Source organism: Chrysoperla carnea, chromosome 3 (assembly GCF_905475395.1).
Source record: "Chrysoperla carnea chromosome 3, inChrCarn1.1, whole genome shotgun sequence".
NCBI lineage: Eukaryota > Metazoa > Arthropoda > Insecta > Neuroptera > Chrysopidae > Chrysoperla > Chrysoperla carnea.
Window position 1 is genome coordinate 19,785,765 of NC_058339.1, and position 25,629 is coordinate 19,811,393.

The following is a 25,629-nucleotide window of genomic DNA, read 5'->3' on the forward strand; positions in this document are numbered from 1 at the left end:
TTTAATTTAAACACATCTTCATACATTTATTTTATAAATTGTATAAGGAAATTTTATTTTACGTGGGCTTTGAGACTGATTTAGACACATTGACATAAAACGTTTCATGTAGATGAAAATTCTTAATTTTAGTTGAATATCTCTCTCTATAATCAACTATTTTACAAGTCACATCCTAAATTTAAAATACAATCTTCTTCTTCAATACAAGTAATTTCAAATTAATGCAAAAAAACATTGTTCTTATAATATAAAAATATCGTTGCGCAGTTGTAGTTTCAAGGATGCTTCATTTTAAGAAAATTCTTAAACACGCAAACAGTAATGTATAATAAATATGGTTTTTTGAATATACTTAAATAAAGTAATTACTTTAAATATTTTTTACTCGACAAACGGAAGGTCATGGTAGGGACAATAAAATCGATGCCAGCGCTTCCAGTGAAAAATTTTGTCGATAAAAGACGCTGTTATGACTAATTTGCAGTTCTTTACATGTTAATGTTATAGAAAATATCAAATTAAAATTATTGAAAAATACTAATTAATTAAACTTAATGCATTAAAAATTGTGAAAATAAGAAATCAAATTGTACAAATATTATTTTTCAAATATAAATTATTATAATTACTTATTTAAATTTGTGAGACAATAATATTAAATTTTCAATGTAAGTCATAACTGCAATCCATACAATTATATATGCATCCATACAATTCTATAATTAAAGTAGTGTATCGTTGTCATGGAAACGACACTCGCGCACGGTGCGAATTGGGAGGCCAAAGCGAATGAATTATTGATACTTAACAAAAATAGATGCCATTAGAATCATGATGACATACTATAAAACTGTAGGTCGGGGTCAGTCAGTTTAAGAGATAAAATATTATCCATTCTATATTTACAGTAAGTATACCAAAAGAAAGCTTTTTTCTGGGCAAAAATATAATCGAATATTATTTTTATCGACTACTATTGAAAAAACCACGTACTTAAGGCAATATTTTCATTTTCTTTGTTTCAGTTTGGTGTACATTTTTAACTTCTAAATCCTGCACGCCGAGTGTTTTAAAAATATATTATATAATTGAAAAGTTTAAAATGATACATCTCTGTCCACTATTGGTGAGTGTAGGGTACTTAGACATGCATGCCTACATAGTAAGTATGTTCACAGTAAATGTATACATCAAGTTTAATTCGTATAATTGTCTATATTAATTAAAGAAGACATAATTTATATTATAAAAATATTCACCAATTTTGTTTATTTATTATTGTGCGCTAAATCAGGGGACAAAATTAAATGTTTTAATGCATCGAAACTGAACTGCCTTGTTAAATACTGTTGAACATTTTGACGAATAAGGGTCAAGACCTCGGCATCAATGTCAAGTTTAAGGTGAATGGTCAAAGTCAAGATCTTTACATACATTTTGTAAATCAGGTACCTTTTACGTTCAATTCAGAAATTTTACGTGTATTTTTCATTGCGAATCGAGACACTTTTTGATAATTAACAAACTCATATCAGACAAAATAAACTACATACGAAACTCACAAAATACAATTTCGAACCCTATAGATATCATAAACATAATCCAGCCCTGAGGAGACCTAGAGGAAGTCAAATTTTCATCCTATTATTGACAATTTCATTAATATCATACGCGGTATTGTATAAATATTTTTTTTTAAATTTTAAACTTTATTACTTAAACCTATACATATCTAATATAAGAAATTGGTTAGACATCAAAAAAACTAGTAAAGAATGTTACTTGTTTGACTTTGTAAAAACTTCAAATCAATAGATGGAATCAAACTATATGTTATAATGTGTAGATGATAATCGAACGTAAAATATTAAAAAAGTTTTATCTAAGGTACAACAATTTATAAGAAAAATTCTTGTTAGCTGATCTTAAAACTTTCATGTTAAAAGCTCTCTTTAAGCAGCTTTTTATATCTCTTATAGCTGACCGAATCGGTAAATATACTTAATATTAGAAAAACATGTTTTTTTATATACATCTTTTTGTGGAGCATTTTATAGTTGCCCTATAACCTGCCAAAAACGGGTAACTTGAATATTACAGTTGCGTTAAAAGATCAAATTTTTTGGAAAAATAAATTAGATTTTCGGGAAAACCATACTTGATGGCGCCAACCTCACACAGCTTATACTAAGTTATATGAATAGCAAGCTGTATGAATCATTATTTTCCTAGTAAAACTATTTATTGATTTAAATACAAATTTTTTAGAGTGATTATTTTTTTGATGAATTGATTTTTCATTATAACTGAAATTGAATACAATAAAAACTTTATTAGCAATTGTAATTGAACATAGTTAAAAACTGTGATAACCATTAAAGAAACAATTAGTGAATCATACGAAAGGTAGGTACCTACTCATGAGTGATAACAATTGTACCTTTGTTTTGCTAGAATAGGTATTTTTTTAAACTATATTTACAGAAATAAATGATTTATTTGTTTAGTTTCCATGAAAATGATGATTAAGTATCAAACATTTTTAAAAACAAGTGAAAACAAACAATTGACTGAGTTAATTGTTGAAATACCATGTATAGGCAGTGTTGATAACTCACATACATACATATCTGACATATTTAACTGATTATCTCATATAATGCGCAAGTGTTGATGCGCAATCGTTTGTTTTTTTGACGTCACGTAAATAACAAAAGATATTCACTTTGATATTCCTATATTAATACATACTATAAAATTTGCACCTAATTAACGCCCTCGTGGGTAAACAGTGATGTTTACAAAAAAATGTTTCAAACAAAAGTTTTTTATTTTTATATAAGCAACATTTTTTACATTTAAACTTTTGTTCTATCTCTAACGGTTTACAAGATGGGTCCTACGGACCCAAGACCCAATTGACCTATGATGCTCATTTACGAACTTGACCTGACTTTTTACGTCCTGAGTACGCTGTAAAAATTTCAGATCGATATCTTTTTTCGTTTTTGAGTTATCGTGTCCACAGACGGGCGGACGGACGGACGGACAACCGGAAATGGATTAATTAGGTGATTCTATGAACACCTATACCAAAATTTTGTTCGTAGCATCAATATTTTTAAGCGTTACAAACTTGGGACGAAACTTAATATACTATGTATATTTCATATATACATGGTATAAAAATCTTTTATACTAAACACACTTTGAATTAGTATTTCAGACGCCAGTGTTAGTAAGTTTATAGGAAATTTTTTTAGCAGACCACTGTTACTAATATAATTCAGTTTTTGTTCAAATAGTTTAAGCAAGTTAGACATTTCATTACTAAAATTCTGTAATGAGCAATTTTGCAACGTAAAATTTATAAGTTCTAAAAAGTATTTTCGAGACCCCTACTCTTGTGCAACGTATACACATAATTTATGGGAAGAACTGACAATCGTTTTTTTTTTCGATTCATTCTTGATATTAAGCGCCTCAAGCTTTTACGAACTGTCTGATATGATTGACTCATAGATAAAATGCTTGTCCCTTAAAAAGTACTATCAGGACGCCACAACTTTACCATGTATTGTCATCCAAACTAAATGTGCATGAAAAATTTCAGCTTATTCGGAAACCGGAAAGTGGATCAAATTTTACTTGCAACATTTGATTACAGGGGGCAGGTGAAAATAACGTTAAATTTGTACACATAAATTACGCTCGATACATTTTAAACCGTTGTAATTTAGAAAAAAAAAAATTAAAAACTGTGTATACAGATTTATTATGAATTAAGTGTCTATCTTCAAAATGACCTGCTGAGTTTTAATGTCTATTACATCTTTCACATGATTAGTTATAATACAAGTAGACATGTTATGTATCCGATACAATGTATTCCAGAAGTACCTGCACCAATCTACTTTTCGTAGCCGACATATACCCATAGGTACACGAAAGTTTGTCTTTGGTACTTTTATATACTGGTACAGATTTTTAAAGATTTTTGACTTTTGAAACTGGATTAACCCAAAATTCTTTTAAACAAGTAAGTTATTAAAAGAGCAGTTTACGATTTTAATTTAAAGTTTTATATTTACAATATATTAATGTTTATATATTTAGCCTAAAAGGTTTGAAAATCATGTGATATTAACTTCTCAAGAAAATAATTCGACATTCGGAATTTATATTGCTACAGCGATTTGTCTCACATTAAGATTTATAAATAAATGAAAAATATAAACACAAACTGGTCAAGGTTCTTTTGGAATCAAGTTTGAAACTTAGATATCTGCCATAACTTTTGCGTCAGGAGAAAAATGATAACGAGTTCAACGAAAATAAAAATGTCTATCTGTCGATTTTATGGTAGAACACTGTGTATGCTAAGGGTTGAAACTTTTATCACTTATCTCATTGTTTGGGGTGCCTTGTAATGAATCTTTAAAAATATAACTAAGATTCAGTGTCTGTCTTTTGGCAATTATTGCCCCAAATGTACTATCTCGTAGGCGTGTGTGTCTATGTTTCAATTTTGATCCCAAATATATCTTGGGCTCATTGACTCAGATTTGACCGTAAAAAAAACTATGTAATTAAAAAATAAGTCCTTAGTTAATTAATAAAAAAAAGCATGTCGACTATTTCATTGAGTGGTAAAGTAATTTCAGGTATACGTTGGGTGCGCAGCCACGATATGGACAATCAAATCGACGCTAGCGTTTCCTATGCATAATTTTGGGATAAAACATGGCTGTAATGACTAATTTTCAAGTTTTTCAAATGCAAATTAACGTAATTACTTAACATTTTTTTGTGGGAATTTAGACAAAAAAAAAGAAATAAAACAATTAAGCTATTAGACGAAAAGTTTTCGGTTTAATTATTCATTCTTCGGTATTTCGAAAATTAAGAAAGGTAGCGAAAAATGTTATTCTTACTTTTCGTCTTAATTCATTAAGTTATACAAAACTGTATCATAAAGTTGAAAATTTGATTAACATGTAATCCTAAATATATCCTGCTCAAATTGATTATAATTTTGAGCTACCCGATACATCTATGAAGCGTAGTTGTATATAAATAATAGTAATAGTTATAATAAAAATAATAGTATTATATTGTAATTAAAATCTCGATATAAACCTATGATATTATAGTTGTTATATTACATTATTTTAAAATGTAGTTTTATTACATGAACTAATGGAATGCGTTTTGTATATTCAATAAAAATCTTTGTAGTAAGTAATAAATAGTTAATACATATATTGACAGATGTTATACATTTTTCAACAAAAAAAAACACCGTTATATTTTTGAAACAATTAAAATTAAACTGTTCATATCAAAAATTATTAAATAAGTAGATACATACATAGGATGCTTTTAATTTTGTACAGTATGAATCACAAATAATCATTAGAGGAAATCTTATTATTACCTCTAGGTTGTCAATAAAAAAAAGAATTGATTTGATTTGAAGATTGATTTTAATTCAATTATGTTTCGCATCGTAGTAAAGATGGGTTTTGCTATGTATCTAATGAGCTATATTGTTCTATAGTATCATTCAAATCCATTCGGTAGTTTTTGCGTGAAAGCGTAACAAACAAACAAACAAACATTTATAGGGAAACATAAAAAATATATAGGGATAGCAATTGGTTCATTTGGTTAATAGCCAAATTATTGTAACTCTCAAATGTGACATGCCTTGTATGTTTAAAATATATACCTATGGGTTAGCAGTTATAATTAGTTGGATACATTCATTCATCCCCACAAAATTTCACATTTATAATATATCTGGTTCAATTTCAATTTATAAAATCTTACGTACCCACATAAGCAGAGGAACAACTTTTGTTAATCCTACCTTCCCTCACCCCAATTTTACGTAATTAATGAATGCCTCTAATGGGAGGTAGAACGAAAACGCATACCTTTCAAAAATATATAGATATTTATTAGACTCCAGATAACCACATAAGCAGAGAAATAAATTTTGTTAATCCTACCTTCCCTCACCTCAATTTTACGTAATTAATGAATGCCTCTAATGGGAGGCCTTTCAAAAATATTTTTTGATAATTATTAGACTCCAGATAAGCTATCGGAGGGTAAAAATTGAGAAAAATAATAGACCGTGAGCCCATAGTTAAGCAAAATTTCTATTATTCTTTTTATATGCCTTCTTGAGCATTGGTAAAGTTAAGTTTGGTAATAAAATAAGATTTTTTCTCGTTTATGGCAGGCAAAAAGAGTCATGATAAAACTTCAAAGTTTTTTGTTGTCAAAGTTACCGTTATCAATCCTACAAAAGAATTATGGAAATTTTGCTGCATTATGGACTCACACACAGTCTTACATAGATTTAATTTTTATAAAACAGCTGTAAGACATGCATTTAGATAAATCTGACCGAGGTCTATACAGATATAATTTTCTTCGCCAAGGAGACGATTAATTTTTCGAAATTGATTTATTATATCGAAGGAGGACTAGGCATAGCGAGTATTAAAAGATTTAATTTGAAAATTAAATAGGTAGTATAATTATATTATAATAAATTGAAAAATATAAATAAATCGAATACTCGAATTATCAAATCCACAGACTTCTTAGAATATCTAGAAACATAAGAACGACATTTCTTAACTCTAAGAAATCTGTTAACAAAAATAAAGATTAAAACAAAAAAATATACATAGCTAAATATTTAAAGGGCCAAAACTTTTACACGAGGTTTACATAAATTTCTCTCTACGAAAAAACATCAAATTTGGACCAAAAAAGCTCATTTGCTTTACCTCTTTAATATTAGAAAATCTATTGTTTGAACCCGAGCAAGTGTATCATTTTTGCATGCTTATATTAATGTTTTCGGTAAAAAGCAAACTTTAATTTTTTTTTGTCAAACTATAGGTTGCTTCCGTATTATAATCAATCCTAAGTAATAGATAAATCCATTACTTTTATTAAATTTTTCATGCGATTTTTATTTTATCATGATTACTAACAATTGCATGTCTGTACGTCTGACAATTAGATATCATGTAACTAACTCATTGTAAAAATTACTTAATTTTATAAGTTTTATAAAAGAAAACAGCAACAAAAACAATTCAAATAGAAACCTTGATATTGATTGAATTTTTTTTTTGTTAAAATTTATAAAAAAACGACAGAAAAAACTGACACGTGAGTTTATTATTTAAGTTTAGTATTATCATTTTTAGAATTGAACGAAAAGAAATGCGTCTTTAATGTGAACAAAGCTTACTTTTAAAAATCATTTTTTATCAAATTAAAATTAGAAAAATACAAAATTTGGGTTTTTTTTCATCACTAAAAAATTTGACTTGACTTCTATTTGACCTTGAAGGTCAAGGTGGAATTCAAGGGCATTCAATAACAAGCTTCTTTTAAGAGACTAAAGTTAAACGACTGTAATTCCTTTCTAATCACTCTATACATAAAAATTTAAAATAATTCTATGTTAAGTTAAACAAATTATCCGTTTAGGTACTCTACCAATATTTCTGTCTTCGAAGTTCATACGACCATTTTTCTTATGTGCAAGAAATCTCACATAAACTTTTTTTACAATATCAATTATAAAACCATGATTTAATTGATGAGCCACTGACAGCCTCATGATATCAATTATGAAAACCTTAAATGATTTAATAATTGATAAAACAAAATACTTATCGATCTACAGTCACGAAAATATTAAGAAGCTTAAATGATTATGTTTTAACACCTAATTAGACAACGAACCGAGTAGTTATAATTAAAACATTATTGTTGCTTTTCAGGGCAATATTGTAACGATTATAGTTAGAAGGTGACCAAGAAATATATAGAATTTTAATATAGATCGGAAAATGATAGCCATAAAGATTGCAAGTGACAAAAGGATGAAAATAAGAAACTGATATTTTTAGGAAATAATTTCGTTCTTTTTTGATGAATTTAAGAAGTGTTCTGCTAAGAGAAGTAAGTAGTTCTGCATCCTTTTAAGCTCCTCCGAGACAGAAGCGAGAAATCTTGTCACTACACACTCACTTATTGTCTGAAATATTTTGGTCATAGCTATTTCAAGTTGGATCATTTTTTTGAATTTACATATGCATATGATTAAACGAATACTTCTCCAATAATGAGATACTTCTTTTAAAAGCATTTGGTGACCTTTATAATATGTTAAAAATTTGTACATTTTAATTTAAATACATTTAGAAGTATAATGCTAATTTTTTTTTTTGAATTAAAAATAAACTGTAATTTTTAAATTAAAATATTTCTATAATGGAATGATTTTTTTTGTGTAAATCTTCGTAATAATATCATATTCAGAACACAACGTACATCAGACAGCTAATTAAAAAATTTCTTCTTAAATTAAACTTTGTGAAGGTTTTGCATTTCAATAGAATCTAGTACTATATTCTTATAGTAATCGTCATCTACACTCATCAAAATTTATTAAATTTATTGCAAATAGGACTTGCTTCAAGATATAGTCGAGAAACTGCTTTAAGACGTTGGGTAATTTTTTCATTAACTCCTTAAAATTGACAACCCATTTTCCATACACAATGAAACAATCAAATGCTACTAATGCAAATTTAATTTAATAATTACCAATTTAGTTGGAAAATAAAAGCAGTTGCGATTCGCATCGCATCTTAGGCACTGCTCGTATTTGATTCGTTGATAGAGTGTTTTAGACTACGTGACTTTTGGGAACAAAATTATTAATTTTTCAATTTTTATTTATTGAAATAAAAATTTCACATTTAAAAAAAGTTGGTAAATACAGTGAGTTTTAATATTTATTTCATAAGATGATTAAATATTTACAACTAATAACTAATAATAATTTTCGTTTATTTAAACGGAAATAAATTTAAAAAATTAATCTCAATAGGAAAGGTCCTATTCTAGTTTGATGGGTTTTGGTTTTTTTGTTTAGTTTCACAATATGAAATATGCAAATTATTGATTTTTTAACCCCCAAACTAAAAAAGAAGGGTGTTAAAGTTTGACCGCTATGAGTATGTTTCTGTCTGTCTGTCTGCCTGTCTGTAGCATCGTAGCGCCTAAACGGATGCACCGATTTTTTTTTCTTTCGTATGAAAGTTAATTTATTGAAGAGTGTTCTCAGCTATGTTTCAAGTGCAAGTTTAGGGTTCCGTACCCGAAAAATTTGTCGGGGGTTTTTTAAATTTTGTTCAGTTAAGTAAGTTGCTTATGGGATACTACGTAACTTTAGTGAAATATCGTCTTATATGGTCGAATTTTCGTCGTTTTACAAACAAATTAAAATGGTTCCAGAAAATATTCACATAGCATGTCATTAAAATTTGAAATCTAAATCGAGCTCGATCTTTATGGTCGAGTATCGGAGAATTGCATTTTTTCACGTAAGCTTTGCCCAGTGAAATTTTTATTTGGCTGGTGTGATAAAATAGAATGGCATACTTTTTCAAATAAAAAAAAATCGAGAGGTGTCGTGGGACACGGAGTAGGAGCTATATTCCTTTCGTACTTGCTTTTTTTTATTTACAAGATATTTTTATGAAAATTTAAGGTATTAATTTTAAAAGTCAAATACTTGTTTGATAGTTATAAAAATATTTTTGCATTTTCTTACAATTCATGCCTAGATGTCGGTTTTTGGTGTCTGTTGCAGTTTTTTTGGTTTTAGCTCCCAACCAGCAAACAAATACCGTGCGATAAGGAACATAGTTCCAAAAATTAACACACCTTGTTTAATTTAAGTTTAAAATTCGAACTCTCTTATTTGACAACCCTTTAAAAACAAAAGGATTACTAATTTATAACTACTCATCTTTCTTTACATAAATTAATAATTATTAAACACCTTGATTTTATTAATTACCTATATAATAATATTAATTGGTTATTGACATTGTAGAAAAAAATTTAAAATATTTATTTATTAAATTTTATTTATTTTTTTTCATTATGCGGTTAACCTTAACTGCGCACATATATTTTTAATTATTTTATTATCTAAATTCTTATGATTAATTCATATATTTATTTTATTAAGATATACATTACCTACATACATTAATTTTTAAGACAATAGTTTTTAAATAAAAACAACAATAATTTTGTGATTTATATTAAAACATCTTTAAATTAGATGTACGGTAGAGTATCGTACCATGGATTGTTAGGATCTTTTATTCAAATATAACATCATCATGTACTTATTTCTTTCTGTTAATTCATCTTTTATTTTAGAACCTGATAAAGAAAGAAATTTATGAAACGTGCGTTATTTATAAATATTTAAAAAAAAATTTTTAATAAAAAATACTTTTTAAGGGACAAGCTTTTATTGTACTAAACAGTAGAAAATAATTTTATCTATGAGTCACTCATACCCGAAAAATGAATCGGAACGCCTCATCTACTCCACATGCCTAGTTATTTTTCAATTCATTCTTGATATGAAGCGCCTCAAGATTTTACGAATAGTAATAAAACAGTACAATAAAAGCTTGTATATAAAGCTCTTCAAAAGTATTTTTTATTCAAATTTTTAATTTAAGACTAAAAAAAAAAAAAAATATATATATATATATATATATATATATATATATATCAAATATGGTGGAAGTGATGGGAAAATCAGGGTGCCAGAACCTTACTATGCATTATCATCCAAACTAAATGTGCATGCAAGATTTCCGCTCAATCGGAAACCAGGAAGTGGATCAAGTTTGACTACCAAGATTTGATTACAGACAGACAACGGGACAGGTGAAACTAAATAAAAGCTTGTAATAAATAATATCCACTAAAACAGTTAAAATTTGGTTAATTAAAGTACCTATGGCTAGTAAAGAATATTGTTTGAATTTAAAATATAACACTAGAAACAGTCGGATAAAACCTAATTTATTTTTTATTAATATGTAATCCATGGTACACCGCCATAATTTACCATGGATCACACCCTTATCCATCTTGGATCGCCCCAACTGATCGTCCTTGGAGACATTCAATAAGTAATATTTATACTTCACTACAAAGACGTCATTGGAGATGTGAAAATGAAACATGGTCTTTTAAACAAGACTCTATTCGTTTAAAACTCGTTAGTCTTTTCTGATCAAATGTATGAGAGAACTGTCTAGTAAAACCCACTCTGCCAATGTGACTATATTGACTGCTTGACGTTAGTAGTGATTTGCTTAAAAGTTGCTGTCACATAGATAGAAATACCTTTCAAGAAATTAAATAATGATTCAAAGTACATTTTTCTCCAAGGTACAACACTTTACCGTAGGTATATTAATAATTTTGTTGTAAAACAATAGATTTTAATAAAAATTAAAATAGTTTTTTTGATTCATATTAAAGCATCTTTAAATTAAATATATTCTAAACTGAGAAGAAGGTTAACCATAAACAAATAATATTATGTCTTCCTTATTATGTGTTTTTTTTTTTTTTTAAGAATCTTTCTTTGAGATGAAATGAGTCAATGAAATGAGTGAGCAATTTTTTTTTATTAGTTTATATAATCAATTTAAAAACAAATAACGTTGAATCATCATTTGTTTCCTGATTATACCTGGGTACCAAGTTGCACACTTCTATATAAGACGAGTGATGTTTTTTTAACTCGCTTTTGTAGGTTTGAATTTTCTAAAATTTTACAGACGTATTACAAGCGGTATAATGTAGTATTGTCTACCTGGTGGCACAAGGATATTTGAAAATACGATAAGAAATTTGAATTTTAGAGGCTATGAAAATATACTTATAATTGGATATCTACCACGAACGTCGATGGAATTCACAATCTAATAAATACATATTATCCGATTTAAATTACGTGTTTTCAATAGGAAAATGGAAGGAAAACTACTAATAATAAAAACTACTGAAAACTGTTACAAGAATAACAAAATTAATAAATGAATAACATATCAGTGCGGGGAATCCCCAATTAACTTATTCACTACATCTTTATGTATGTAGTCGAGTTTTTCACCGAGTGTGAATGATTATTTTGTCTGCAAGGTTTTAATTTTTGTCTGCAAGGAGTTTTTAAAGAGAACATTTTCATAAAATAAATATATTGTTAAATAAATTAAAATCTAATCATTTTTATGAATAGTTCGAATCCGGCGAAGAAGAAAACAAAATTGGAATCACAGTCTAAAATTACAATGTAAAATCTCTCTCTTAGTCTAAAATCAACTTAGTTATAAAACGACTTATAAACGTCTTAGGCCATTGAACTTTTATGCATTCACCATATTAACATAGCATTATTATAAAAAAGGTATCTTAAATCTTCGAAATATAAAGATATAATGGGATTGATATCTCAATTTTTGAAATCACAGTCTCACGCCAAGGTCTTGTAAGTGCCAGCAAATTTTTTTCAGAAATTTTTAGACGATTATGAAAGATTTTAACTTGAAGACAAACACTTACAGAAAATAATGATAAAATTTGAGTCGAGTATAAATTTTATTAAACCAATACACATAAGATGGAGACATAAGCTTGCCTATCTTGCCGGACCGTACCCCGCCTATATTTGGTTAATCATTCATTGTAGATATAAGTAATTTTTTTTTGCTTTGTTCTATTTGTACTGAAGATTTGAAGGTCATTGATAAAAATATTGTCATAACTTCTTGTAATTAGGTAACCTAGGTAAATAAATGATTCTTAAGAAACATTTTTTACATGGTTAAATTTTTTTTCTTTTTATAATATTTTATAAAATTTGTTTTAAGAAATTTTCGATACGTCAAGAAGGATTAAGTTATATATAAAGCTATAAGGGTCCTTAATAAAATATTATACGTATATCGAAAAATAAGAACCGTATGTATGCCCGTATATTGTGTCGTATTATGACCCTTAAGAAAAATGATTTAAAAAAATACATTTCAAGAGATTTAGGTACTAGAAAGGAAATTACTGTACTTGCTTTATGTTTTAACGCTCCTTAAATCACTGAAAACTAGCTTACAGATGATTTTTGGTAAGGTAAATAGGTATACTTAAAATATTTCAAAAGAGGTACAGCGGCCTAGTGACAGAGTATTTGACTACGACATCGTAGGCTCGCGTTCGGGCCTGGCTCAAGAATTAAAGACAAATTTTTTTCTTTAAATTCATAAATTAATTCATTTAATTTATCACATATTTACATCAAATCGACCTTGGTACAAAACTAAAAATTAAATTAAAACTAAAAATTAAATTTTCTTGATAATGGAGGGAAAGACGCTATGGCGCCAAAGAGCTTTATTCATTGCCTAAATAGTGAAATCAGAAATTATCCAAAATCAAAAACCATACAAATATAACTTACACTTTCCGAAGTAGCATTCGTTCGAAAATCAAATGTCTTTCTCTGATAGTTTCAATCTACCTAGCGTACATTCCAAGCGTATTTAGCGAGTTACCAACAGAATTTTTCTTTTTTTTTGTACTTATTGGGTTCTCATTTTATAATGATAACCTTCGTAATCGATTAAAAGTTGTGAATTCTTATCAGAACCAATAAATCATCTCTACAATTAAGCATAAAATGATTTTTAACAAGTATTGTTATCAAACTTATCGACCTTGACATAAAAAAATGTCAAAAATCATAGCAATTGTTGTATAAATCTATTAGACGCGCGTAAAATCGGTTATTGAGCATGAAAAATTTTCAAATGGAAAATTTTTACAGGATTCCGTTTAAAAAATGCTCCTGAACATAAAAGTGCAGGTTGCCGATCGGTAACACGGTAGGATGATGTTAATCTAATTTTTTTAAACAAATAAATAATATTAACGAATCGCTTCGGAAATTTTACCATAATTGGGGTTATTCAAAAACCGAAGGATTAAGAAAAAAACGTCGAAGAACATTTTTTGTTAATTTTGACCCCAATTATATGATAAAATTTTTTCTGAAGCGATTCGGTCAACATTATTCATTTGTCTTTAAAAAATACTTTGAACACATCCTACCGGGTTACCCACCGGCAACCTGCATTTTTACGTTCAGGATAGCATTTTTTATGCGAGATCCTGCAAAAATTTCCCTTTCAAAAATTATTTATGTTCAACGACGAATTTTACCGGGTCTATATTCAATTTGCAAATACATAAAATACCATAACAATGAAATTGCAACCTCTTCGAATATAGAAATACAAATACTATTTTTTGACGACTTTCTGAGTTCTAAATAACAAATGTACTTTCCACAAATGTTTTTACTTAGAACTAAAAAAAAAATTTTATTATGCATTTAATAAAAAAAAAAATCAAAACTAGTTTAATAAAAAATTTTTTACAATGAATGCCGTTAGTATCAACAAGTTTCTCAAAATTTTTGTATGAAGAAAAGAATTTCCAAAAATTTATTGAATAAATTTAAATAATAAAGTATAATTACCTGATGTAATGGATACTGACTGGTCAGTGGAATGTCTGTGGTCAGGTAGAGTCTTCTTCTCAGGGCAGAGAGAAAGAAGAATTAGGTTGATGTTAATACTCTGGTGAATATAATATGCAATGCCTTCTTGTATAGTTGCTGCTGCACACTGTTTGGAATGTGATGACAAAACGTTAAACTTCTTCTACACTTCCTTTTTTTTTATGTATATTTTATTTTCTGAATAGCACGCGTTTGGAATTCAAAATATTTTTTTTTTGGTCTTTTGGCTTGAGTTTAAAATTTCACGTGTTTTCAACAACACACAATTACACAAGAATTATTTTATTTTTTTTTTATTAATTTATAAAAAAAAAAATATTAATTACATTCCAAAAAAATAAATTTTTAATAAAAATTTTATGTCATCAAAACTAAAAAAGAATTCTTTTATAATTTCTAATAAAAAAAAAATTGTGTATGCATTAAAAGTTTATTTAAAAAGTGCGGTATTTTTAATAATAAAATTTTTTTTATAATATTTATTTTTTATTTTGATGCGCGCACTCTGATGTCTAACAATTGACTGGTGGACGAGTCGCGTGGGGCAATCCACCTGCCCGCAATGGAAGTGCAATAGTCAGCTCAAACCTCTCCGGATCGGAGGCGTCGTCGTCTACCTTATACCTATAGTATATAGTGTTGTTTGCTGATGAAGATACAAACACTATATTCAATAATGTATGATATTATTACATACATGGTGAATATAAAGTTAATTGTAACATAATTATTTACTTCTAATTAATCATAATTATAAATTTAAATGTGAAATTCAGATGAATTTCATTTATTTAGGTTTTTCCTTCAATTTTAGTTGAAATATTTATCTAAACACATCTTAATATATTGTGGGAAAATTTTGATTGTGTAATATTTCCTAATTTTACTAATTATAGGTATCATTTTCTGAAAATTACGTTGAATCCACGGCTCCACCTAGTTTTAGGAATTAAAAATTAAATCAGAAAAATTAATATTTTTGAATGTTTTTAAGGTTTTTTTTCCCTTTTCTTAAATGTTAATTATAGTCCACAGTAAATTGTTAGAAAAATATGTTTCGATAATTTTCTTGTTCGATTAAATATTGAACAGTGTCGCATTTGTTTTGTTTCTAAGCTTTGATTAGCTCGAACTTGTGCTTCTTTGTTGATTAAGTATATACCAGGAGTTCATGATGAACTCCAGTAGTCCTCTCATGGAAGGACTAATAAAAATAAGCTTTTTTAAAAGACAAATTTTAATCGAAGTGTCAAATTTTTTTTTTGGGCAGCCATTATACAGCCATATTATGCCATTATTGGGCAGCCATATTATGCCACAGCATAATATGAAGAAATAAGAAACAGAAAGTTCCATTCAAAAAATCGAAAAATTTAATTCCATTTTTCAAACCCTCCGACGATTGTGAACATACTTTTGTTTCTGTTTTATGCTGCCAGTGGCCTTTTTTTAAATACAATAATCGAAAAATTTCAATTTTCATAAGTTTGACACTCGAGACATAAAAGTTCATTTCTTTTGATTACCAAACTTATCTACATCATGGAATTACGGTCTAATGGATAGTTTTGATATTTAAGTCTTTACAATGAACGATCAAAGAAAAACATTTAACAATAAAATTTTCACGTGATAAACCATATTTTTACCATACTAAAATGAAGCAAAAAAACTCAAAGAAATTAATGAAAGTCAAATTTTGTACTTCCTTGCAGGATAGATTGTCCGTGTATACCTATTATCTGTAATTTCCTACTCTCATTTTCAAATGTTAACTTCGTCAGGGTCTTTTGAAAAATTTTTCGAAGATATACAAACAATCTAGTGTCTAATAAAATATTGTTTCTTGATATATTTATTCTCTTCTACCATTGATGACTATTTCCACAGGAATTGTCGCACGTGAGAGCTTACTAGAATATCACATTTCAAATCATAAAAAACAAATTGATTGCAAATCCAAATTGAGTTTTTTTTTAATAAATTTAACACGTGATTTAAAATTCATGTAATGTGAGCTTCAATCTCGTTGATTATCAAGATATAAATATTTTTTATAAAAATCATTTTTTATAAACTGATTAGTCAGTACTTATCAATCTAAAACGCATCCGTGAAATTTGCTATATCAACTTTTCAAAAAATGTATAATCCATGCAGCATGTCTAGACTTTTGTGCATTATCAATTTATTTTAAAAAGACTACACTTTTTTTAAAAAGGGCAAAACGCCAAACGTATTAATCAATTATGATAAAACTAGCTACAATACTCAAAAATTAAAACGTTACAGAAAGAGTTGGCAGATTCTTGGTTAAAAACCTACAACGAAATTGTCTTCTTCCAAAATTTTAACGGCCTCGCGCTTTTTATACATTTGTTCAGTTCAGAGGGGCAATTATTCTAGCAAATTCTGTTATGTAAATAATTTTGACTAAAAATGACACTTTCACAACATCAACAGCTGAAATGAAAACGGTATGAGATGAAAAATTTCTTCATAGGCTTGATTAGGAGAATATACCGTCAGAAGCTACAGCCCGCGCAATATCATCTAAAGAGAGATGAAAGAAATCACTTGATGACTTGAAGGATATATACTTTATTTAATAACTTGAAGTTATCCACCTACGTTGCTGGGAAATTTTGACTTTAAAAACAAACACTGCCCATGTTTATACTGCCAATGTTACTTGATGATAATGTACCATTCTATAGTAGTTGCAGTTTTAGTGATTTCTTCATTTGGTAACTGAGGTAGTGGTATTTTGGTTGTATAGATTTTAGGATGTTTCCCTAAATTCATTGGCTGTTGATTGTATCAGCTGGACCTGATGTAACGTTTCTATGAAATTGAAATGTTTCAAGTCAGTTTTCATCCATCTTCCGGATATATGAATGATCTGAAATTTAGCATCTGTAATTTAAAACCAACGGCAGTATAACATTTTCGATAGTTTGTGAATGGTGGAGGTGCAGGGAATATATATATTATTACTTATTGTTGTTGTTTACTTATAATTATGCATACGATATTTACATCATGGTCTATTCGATTATTTTTGATGTAATATGCTACATACAGGCGTAAACTAAATATTGACAAATATCTTGTCTAGTAATTTTAAGTAAAGAGAATTGAAAAAAATACACTCGAATCAGGATAATAATAAATAAGTGGATAAACAAATTAAAAAATTCATTGAGTTGAAAAAAATTGCATTCGTGTCTAGAACTCGAATAGCCTAATTGGTAGGGCGCTTGACATGAATCCAAGATTCATGGGGTTCGAGTCCTGGTTCGAGTGTATTTTTTTCAATTCTCTTTAATTAAGATTACTATAAAACAAGATATTTGTCAATATTTAGTATAATAAAAATTATTCGCTACTTTTTCGTTCACATAAAATTTTTATATAATTGGCAATCATACATTTTTAATAAATCCGAAATATTATTTATTATATAATGAATGTAAAATATAAATTAATTAATGTCTATATTTTACAAAAATGTATAATACCTACTGAATAAAGCATTATTAGTATCATAGCATTATTTTATATTTGTATTAAATTAACATCTTAAACATGAAAATTCTTATGGTTCATTTATCTTCTCTCCATTTTTTGACGAAGAATATCTATAGAATGTTCTATATGAGGTTTTTTTTTTATGTGTGTTACCCCAGAACTTTCGACTGGGTGAACCTATTTTGATGATTCTTTATCTATTTGAAAGCTGGTTCTTCCTGTGTGGTCCAGTCATTTCATTTTGGTCCAGCTCTGACAACGGCATCCATGAGAAAACCATAATAGTCTAAAATTTGCATTAAGTATGCACGACAAGAGGACGAATAACTCAATAACAAGCCAACCGATTTCGATGATTCTTTTTTTAGTGTCAAATTAGTTATTGTTCATCAGATTCACTAAAAATCACCAAATTAAAAAAACCTTTAACAAAATGAAAACCGACATTAAAAGAAAAACTTTTCCAAAACAAATTAATATGCACTAAAAAGTAAAAAAATTACGAACATATAATGTAGATAAAATTATTTTTATTTTTGGAGTCGGTGTCAGCCAAGCTAATGTAGCAAACTGTTCTGTCAGAGTTGTTTCCTTGGCTGACACCGCCTCCAAAAATTACAATAATTTTAACTACAATATATTGTCGTTAATTTTTTACTTTTTAGTGCATTTTAATTTGTTTTGGAAAAGGTTTTCTTTGGAAGTCGGTTTTCTTTTTATTAAATTTTCTTTTTTATAAAAACATGTGTTTTATTTCATATTTACTCTGTATCTATATATATATTTTCTATTGCAAATAAATTGATACGACAACCACATTGTCAGGGTAAGCATGTTTTGTTTATTTAAAACATTTTCTGTCTACAAATCAAATGGAAGTAAGTAATTCCTCTAATGTTAATAATTTAAAATTCTATTGTCCTTGTATCACATTAATAATACATAAAATCTTTTCCGTTTTTGTAAATTTTTCAGGATTGCACAATATATCCTTACTAATATTATACATAATATCGGCAAATAAAATAAAGTTCGAAAACTAAAACCCCGACTCTCTCACAAAATCTTGCTCTTAAAAGTATTTAAAAACAAGAAAATATTTTCATCTGAAATTATTATGATCAGTAAAATCGTCAATACGGTCGGAGGACCTCTTAGATTAAACAGTTTTACTTTTTAGGTCCAAATTACCTTACTGAGTTTAATCGAAATTGGAGATAACAAAAAATCGAGAAAAACGCAAAAAAAAATTTTGTTTTTTAATTTGATGAAACTCAGTGGAGGGGGCAATTTTGATCCAAAAAGTATAAAAATCAGGTTAATTTCATTCTTGGATGCAGTGTTTCTGAGATATCGTAATATTTAGATCGATTTTAGTCCGTATCTCAAAAGCCATTCGACCACTCATTAAATGCACCCGATTTTTGTGCTTTTTGGGTCAAAATTACCTTATATACTGAGTTTTATCGAAATTGGAGATAACAAAAATTTCTCGATTTTTTGCAATTTTTTAAGGGGTACCCCTTTGAAAAAATCGAGAAAAACGCAAACAAAATTTTGTTTTGGAATTTGATGAAACTCGGTGGAGTATTCTCGGTGGTAATTTTGAGCTAAAAAGTATGAAAATCAGGTTAATTTCATTATTGGACCTATACAATGTCAACGAGTATCATGGACAAAACTTAGTTTTCAAAAAAGTTAGAGTTCCCCACCAAAAAATTAAAATCTGAGAGCTTTATCGTGATATTCTTTGTTTTTAAAGGAAAAAATGCCCAGCAAAGCGGGCGGGTATCTGCTAGTCCACTAATATAATTCTAATTAAGTTATTAATTACACATTTTATCTACTCAATTTTTAATTTTATTTTTGAGCATTAAATAATATCATAATTATAATTTATAAAAACATTATTTTATTATTATATCAAAATATGATATTGAATTACTACTATACTCATTATAGTATGTTTTATTATACTATAATACTTATAATAAAATTAATATAACTCTTTATTAATTAATACATGGTTAATAAATCCAGTAGTAATCAATAAATTCAAATTAAATACTTTATTGCACAAGTGTATTCAAAAGTACAATATTATTTCTGTATTAGTTGTGATTTTATATTTCAATCGGTTGACTTAATTCTATTGTATCTAGCTTTGATTGTGGACGACGCGGCATCATATACCCAATCTTGGTAGATTGACATCATTTCCAACAGATTGAACACCGCAGCCAAGAAAATTATTAAATATCTTCAACTCTGAAAAATCAAAATAAATGCTGACAAGACCGAAGTCATTTTTTACCAAAAGAAGACCTAGCCTTAATCACATTATTTATATCTAGACTCAAAATTAACTTTCTCTAAACACACAAAACTCTATTCCCGATATTCAGCTCTAAATCCATTTTAAGTGAAAAAATAAGCTTTTAATATTTAAGTATACGACCAAACAGAGCTCTGCAAATCGTAGAAAATTACCCAAGATTCATAGTTACTGGATTTATAGTTCAAGAATAATACACAAAGAACTGGACCATCCCTTTTTAAAGGAGGCAATCTATGATTTGACAAAAAAAAAATTTCGAAATGTCTTATATATCTAATAGAATAAAATAAATAATACCTGGATGACCGAGCTTTGCTCGAGCTTTGCTCGGTATTCTTAAAAAGACACAAATTTTATCACTAATAGAAGACCGTTTTAAATGTCTCCACACAAATACCAATTTGAATCATTAACTACGATATACACCAATAGATGTCATGAAGAGTTATAATTTGTATTGCCGGTTTCAGTTTTTCATGAAAAAACGAATAAAACGACGTTTTTTTAAAATGAAACCTTGTTAGATCGACTTATCGCCCCAAAAAACCCCTACATACTCATTTTCATGAAAATCGTTGGAGCCATTTCCAAGATCGTAAATATATATATACAAGAATTGCTCGTTTAAATATATAAGATTAAATCCACTAATGGTTTGTCTCAGATTTGTTTCACATTTACATAAAAAGTAGGGTGTTTTTTAATATTGTTGCATATCCATTTTTCCCTGAAATTATCCTTACGAATCCTCCCCTGGTAGAAAAAATATTTGAAAAAAGAATAAGTCTTAATAAGTCTTAGGAAACTCTGAAAAAGTCTTAGAAACTTTAAAAAAGTCTTAGAAACTTTAAAAAAGTCTTAGAAACTTTAAAAAAGTATTAAGAACTCTGAATAACTCTGAATTAGACTAGTCTGAAAACGTTGAGAAATTCCTAAGACTTTTTCAGAATTTCTTATTCTTTCTTCATATATTTTTTCCACCAGGGTCTGTAAAAAAAATTACTGTTAAATATATGTAATGATTACATGAATTTATCCATTCAAATTCATAAACAGCGTAATTAAATTTCAATAAAATTATAATTGTAATTAATAGATATTATTGATCATATCATGCGTAAAATACAAGAAATAATTACAATAATTGATAAAAAAAGAATCATTAAAGAAAGTACCAACCTAATGTTTTATTACAACTTATACTGTAACTGTGTAAGAACGATGAAATCAAACGGCATTATTATTACAATATAATTTTTATTATGTATAAAGAACCTCCCTATATTTAATTCATTTTGTTCATATCATAATCATAATTTTATTTATTATCATTAAAGATAATCGTCGTTTATTTTAAGGATTCAATAGCAAAAATTTTTTATTTTCACCTAAATTACCGAAATTCAGACTTCTATCTTTTATTAGAGTTGTTCAAGACTTGTTCACAAAATTTCAATTCTCTTTAATTAAGATTATTAGACAAGATACTTGTCAATATTTAGTTTACGCTGTATGTATCATATTGAAGATCATCAATTATAATCGAGAGACCATGATGTAAATAAATATCGTATACATGATTAAAAGTAAACAAAAACAAAAAGTAAATAATAATAATGGGGATTTAACCTCCGTTTTTGTGACGCATGCCTAATCACAGAGGCCACCCACATCATTATTTGTTAATCTTTATTTAATCAATTACAAACATATACAATTACATTTTTGATGTGGGTAAACAAAAAGTAATCTTTTCGAATGTCTCCGTACAGAATGTCCCACATAATTGCAAACAAAATAACACCATAACTTTTACTTTGAATCTACATGGATGAATTTTTAGAGTTTTTAAATTGGAAATACCAAGTGAGTTTTTAGACCAAGCCTCGAAGATATTTCGTATATTTTGGCACTTTACTGATAAATACTTTACTTTACTGATAATAAAAATCTTCTAAGCCTCAACATCCAAGTGAAGTTTACACTTAACCGATGCTTTTACTTTCATAGTAAGTGTTATTTCTCTATAATGAATCAATCATAATTTAGCATTAAATATAATATTTTGTAAAATTGCATTGCATTATTATTGCAGTTATAGTAACCATATATTGTATAAATTGAAAACTTTCAAATGTTAAATACATTTCGATTAATCTTAAATTTTCAAACCATAATTTCTTTTATTTGTTTTTCAGAAAGGTCTAGACCTTTTCATAGGCGTCCCTAGGATCAAATTATTCGGGGAGCACCAATACTAGAAAAAATAGATAGTTAAAAACGTATATTCATATTCATTGTAGATATTTTAAGCAAAGCAATAGGAATTCCAAAAAAAATTAGTCCAAATGCAATTTTTTTTAAATTTTATATTAATTACAAAAAGTATATATATATACAAAGAAAAAATGAATTGGTTATGGCGTCATTAGCTTAATCAGTTTAAAAACACCAGAGTTTATAATAATAACACGTGTAAAAAAGTCTTGTACCAAGAAACTGTTTACATATAAATGTTTAAAATATTTTTAAAAAATCGAAAATGATTAATAAACACTGTAAGTCAAGCGCCTTATCAAATCTATAAATATATTGAGATATTTTATCGCCAACGCAATCATTCTCGTGTAACTTTGTAACTGCGTATCTTGGTAAAAAGGCGTAACTCAAAAAAGTATCCTTATATTTTAAACTTTACATATAACCACTCTATGTGGAGAGATGTAGAGTTTAAAATAGAATAAATACCTTTTAAAAAATACACCATTTTATCAAGGGCTGTAGATAATACTTGTTTGGCTTTATTTCATACTTTGCAAGCATTAAAATTCAATGGATTAGGAAAGTAAGTTCTGTAGGTAAGTAAATGTGTTAATATAGGTAATCAAATTTTTGAGATTCTATTTAAGGATAATTTTATTGGTCAATGGAAAAAATTTGGGCTTTCATAATACATATTGTCATTAAATATTACGTTTTTTAGAAACCCTGATTTAATTTCTCAAATGTATACCATTATAATAATGTCAATAGAATATTGAGTATAAGTTTCGCTTGGTTGGCATTTTATTGCTAATAAATGCATTAATAATGACTTTATAAACTGATATATCAACGTAATATAATCTTTTATTTCCATTAATTACTAAAGTAAATTTTTGATTTTATAGTTTTAAACCTTAAAATGTAGCATGTAACAAAGTGAACCCTAATAGCGAAAAGTATAGATAAATTAAGAGCCGTGAATAAAACACAGTTTTGTTTTCATTAATGATCACTTCTGACAGCTTCAACACCAAGATAAGAACAAATTTATTTATTTTTATATGGACCCCGGTCTATAATGCTCACTTTTCGATAGAAAAACTATGATAGGAGCGTTTAAAAATCAATAATATTAAATTTCATAAAAATAAATGTCTCATCTGGTTATCAGATGGGTGAAGATCGACCTTATACCGTCTCTTTGTTTGTATGTTTCTTTCCATATGTTTCCATGTGTTTCTTTCAGTTCCACTGTATTTTAACTTCTGAGTTTTTTAGAAGTGATTATTTTACGCGCGTTAAATGCCACGCTTAAATTGGTAGTTTTTTGTCTCGAACTTATAAACTTATATTATTTATATCTTCAAAAATAATACGAATTTTGGTTTTTTAATTTTTGGAGGATATAAACAATCTTTAACTAAAAAAATTCCTTAAGAAAACCTTAAAAACGTTGAAGATAGTACTTAAAAAAGTTTCGTAACATATTATGCAAAACAACTCGTGCACACACAAATCTAAAATTTGAAAATTATATCATTTCACGTAACATAATAAAATCGCTGATTTTTCATTAATTTTTAAAATACCTAGTTAATTATAAATTAAAAATGATTGAGTAATTGTAGTAAAATACCTACCAACAGGTAATAAATCGATATAAGACACCAAAATCACCCGATATTTTTACAATATATACTTAGTTCAGCAAAAATGTACGAAAAACGTTAAATTAACTAAAAAATCATTCGTCAATATATTTATTATTTAATCAAACCGGATGAATAAAATATATGATAGGTCAATGCTATTGTACTAAATATAAGTACACTTGAATTCAAAATAAATGACTTACCTACATGAAATAATATCAAATTTTAAGGGAATGAAAACTAATTATAGTATACCCTGCCAAATAATATTAAATTATCAAAGATAATTGGCTTGATGACTTTCACCCCTTCAAAACATCGGTTTGAAATTTCACACACTCATCAAGGACCGATGACAATACAATAATTTAATAAGTTTGTCTGATTATCCTAATCAGAAACTTCAAGATTAACGATTTCCATATCTATCTAAAAATATGTACATTTATTTGCGCTCCCACCATAATTAAACTGAATTTATAAATAAATAATAATTTAAAAAACACGCTTTTGTTTCTAGCTGAACTACAAAATAGAAAATAAATTATCTAAAAGTTCAAAAAAAGAATATAGTGATTAGAAAAAAATATTTTATCGTAAAAAAGTGGGGTGGGGGACTGGGGGTGCTTTTAAGATATTTTATAATGACTTTTACCAATATCTGTTAATAAAGTATTAACAATAATTCAAATCTGGCACCACACGCTTTGTTACAATAAAATATTTTCCTTTACTGTGCTTGTTTGAACTTATTTTCTACTTTTTACGTTTGTTCGCAGTTTGCTGAAATAAAATTTATGCACAGAGCGAATATACAGTGTAGCGAGTATTCTGTGTGACTAAGATTGTTGGTTTACTAACGTAAACTTTCTTATTTCTTCGGTTCTATCAAAAGGGTAACTTTAATAAAATTAAAAACTTATTTATTATTAAAAATGTTTCAATTTTAATGAATGCACCTATACAATAAAATTATGAAATATTTTGCATACCTTTGCCAATTCAAATAATATAATACATAAATTTGTATATATTAATTTATTAAATAGATGCATTTTATTTATTTTGCAATTATTTAATTTTTTGTACTTATTATTGCATAAAATTTTTAAGCGAGTTTCATTTTATCTAAAAATATGCTTTGATTCAAAAAAATTTTTATTAAAACTTATTTAAAATTGACTAAAACACTGAAGATTAGTATCGATTAATATTGAAGGTTTCAGCAATTTGTTTTTAATATATTTTTATCATATAAATGTTTTATAAATTAATATCGCATTTTGAATCTTGAAATTAAAAATTTTGAACAACAAATAAGTTCGCATTATTTGAAA

General features: G+C 27.4%; 1 protein-coding gene across 1 annotated transcript in view; it reads right to left on the reverse strand.

The window, feature by feature from the left end:
• Positions 1 to 14,757, reverse strand: part of LOC123294788 — a 63,515-nt gene extending 48,758 nt beyond the window's left edge. Inside the window, exon 1 of the mRNA XM_044875933.1 lies at positions 14,465 to 14,757. The gene's annotated coding sequence lies outside the window, so the exon portion shown is untranslated. The remainder of the gene's footprint in view (positions 1 to 14,464) is intronic.
• Positions 14,758 to 25,629: the final 10,872 nt, after the last annotated feature.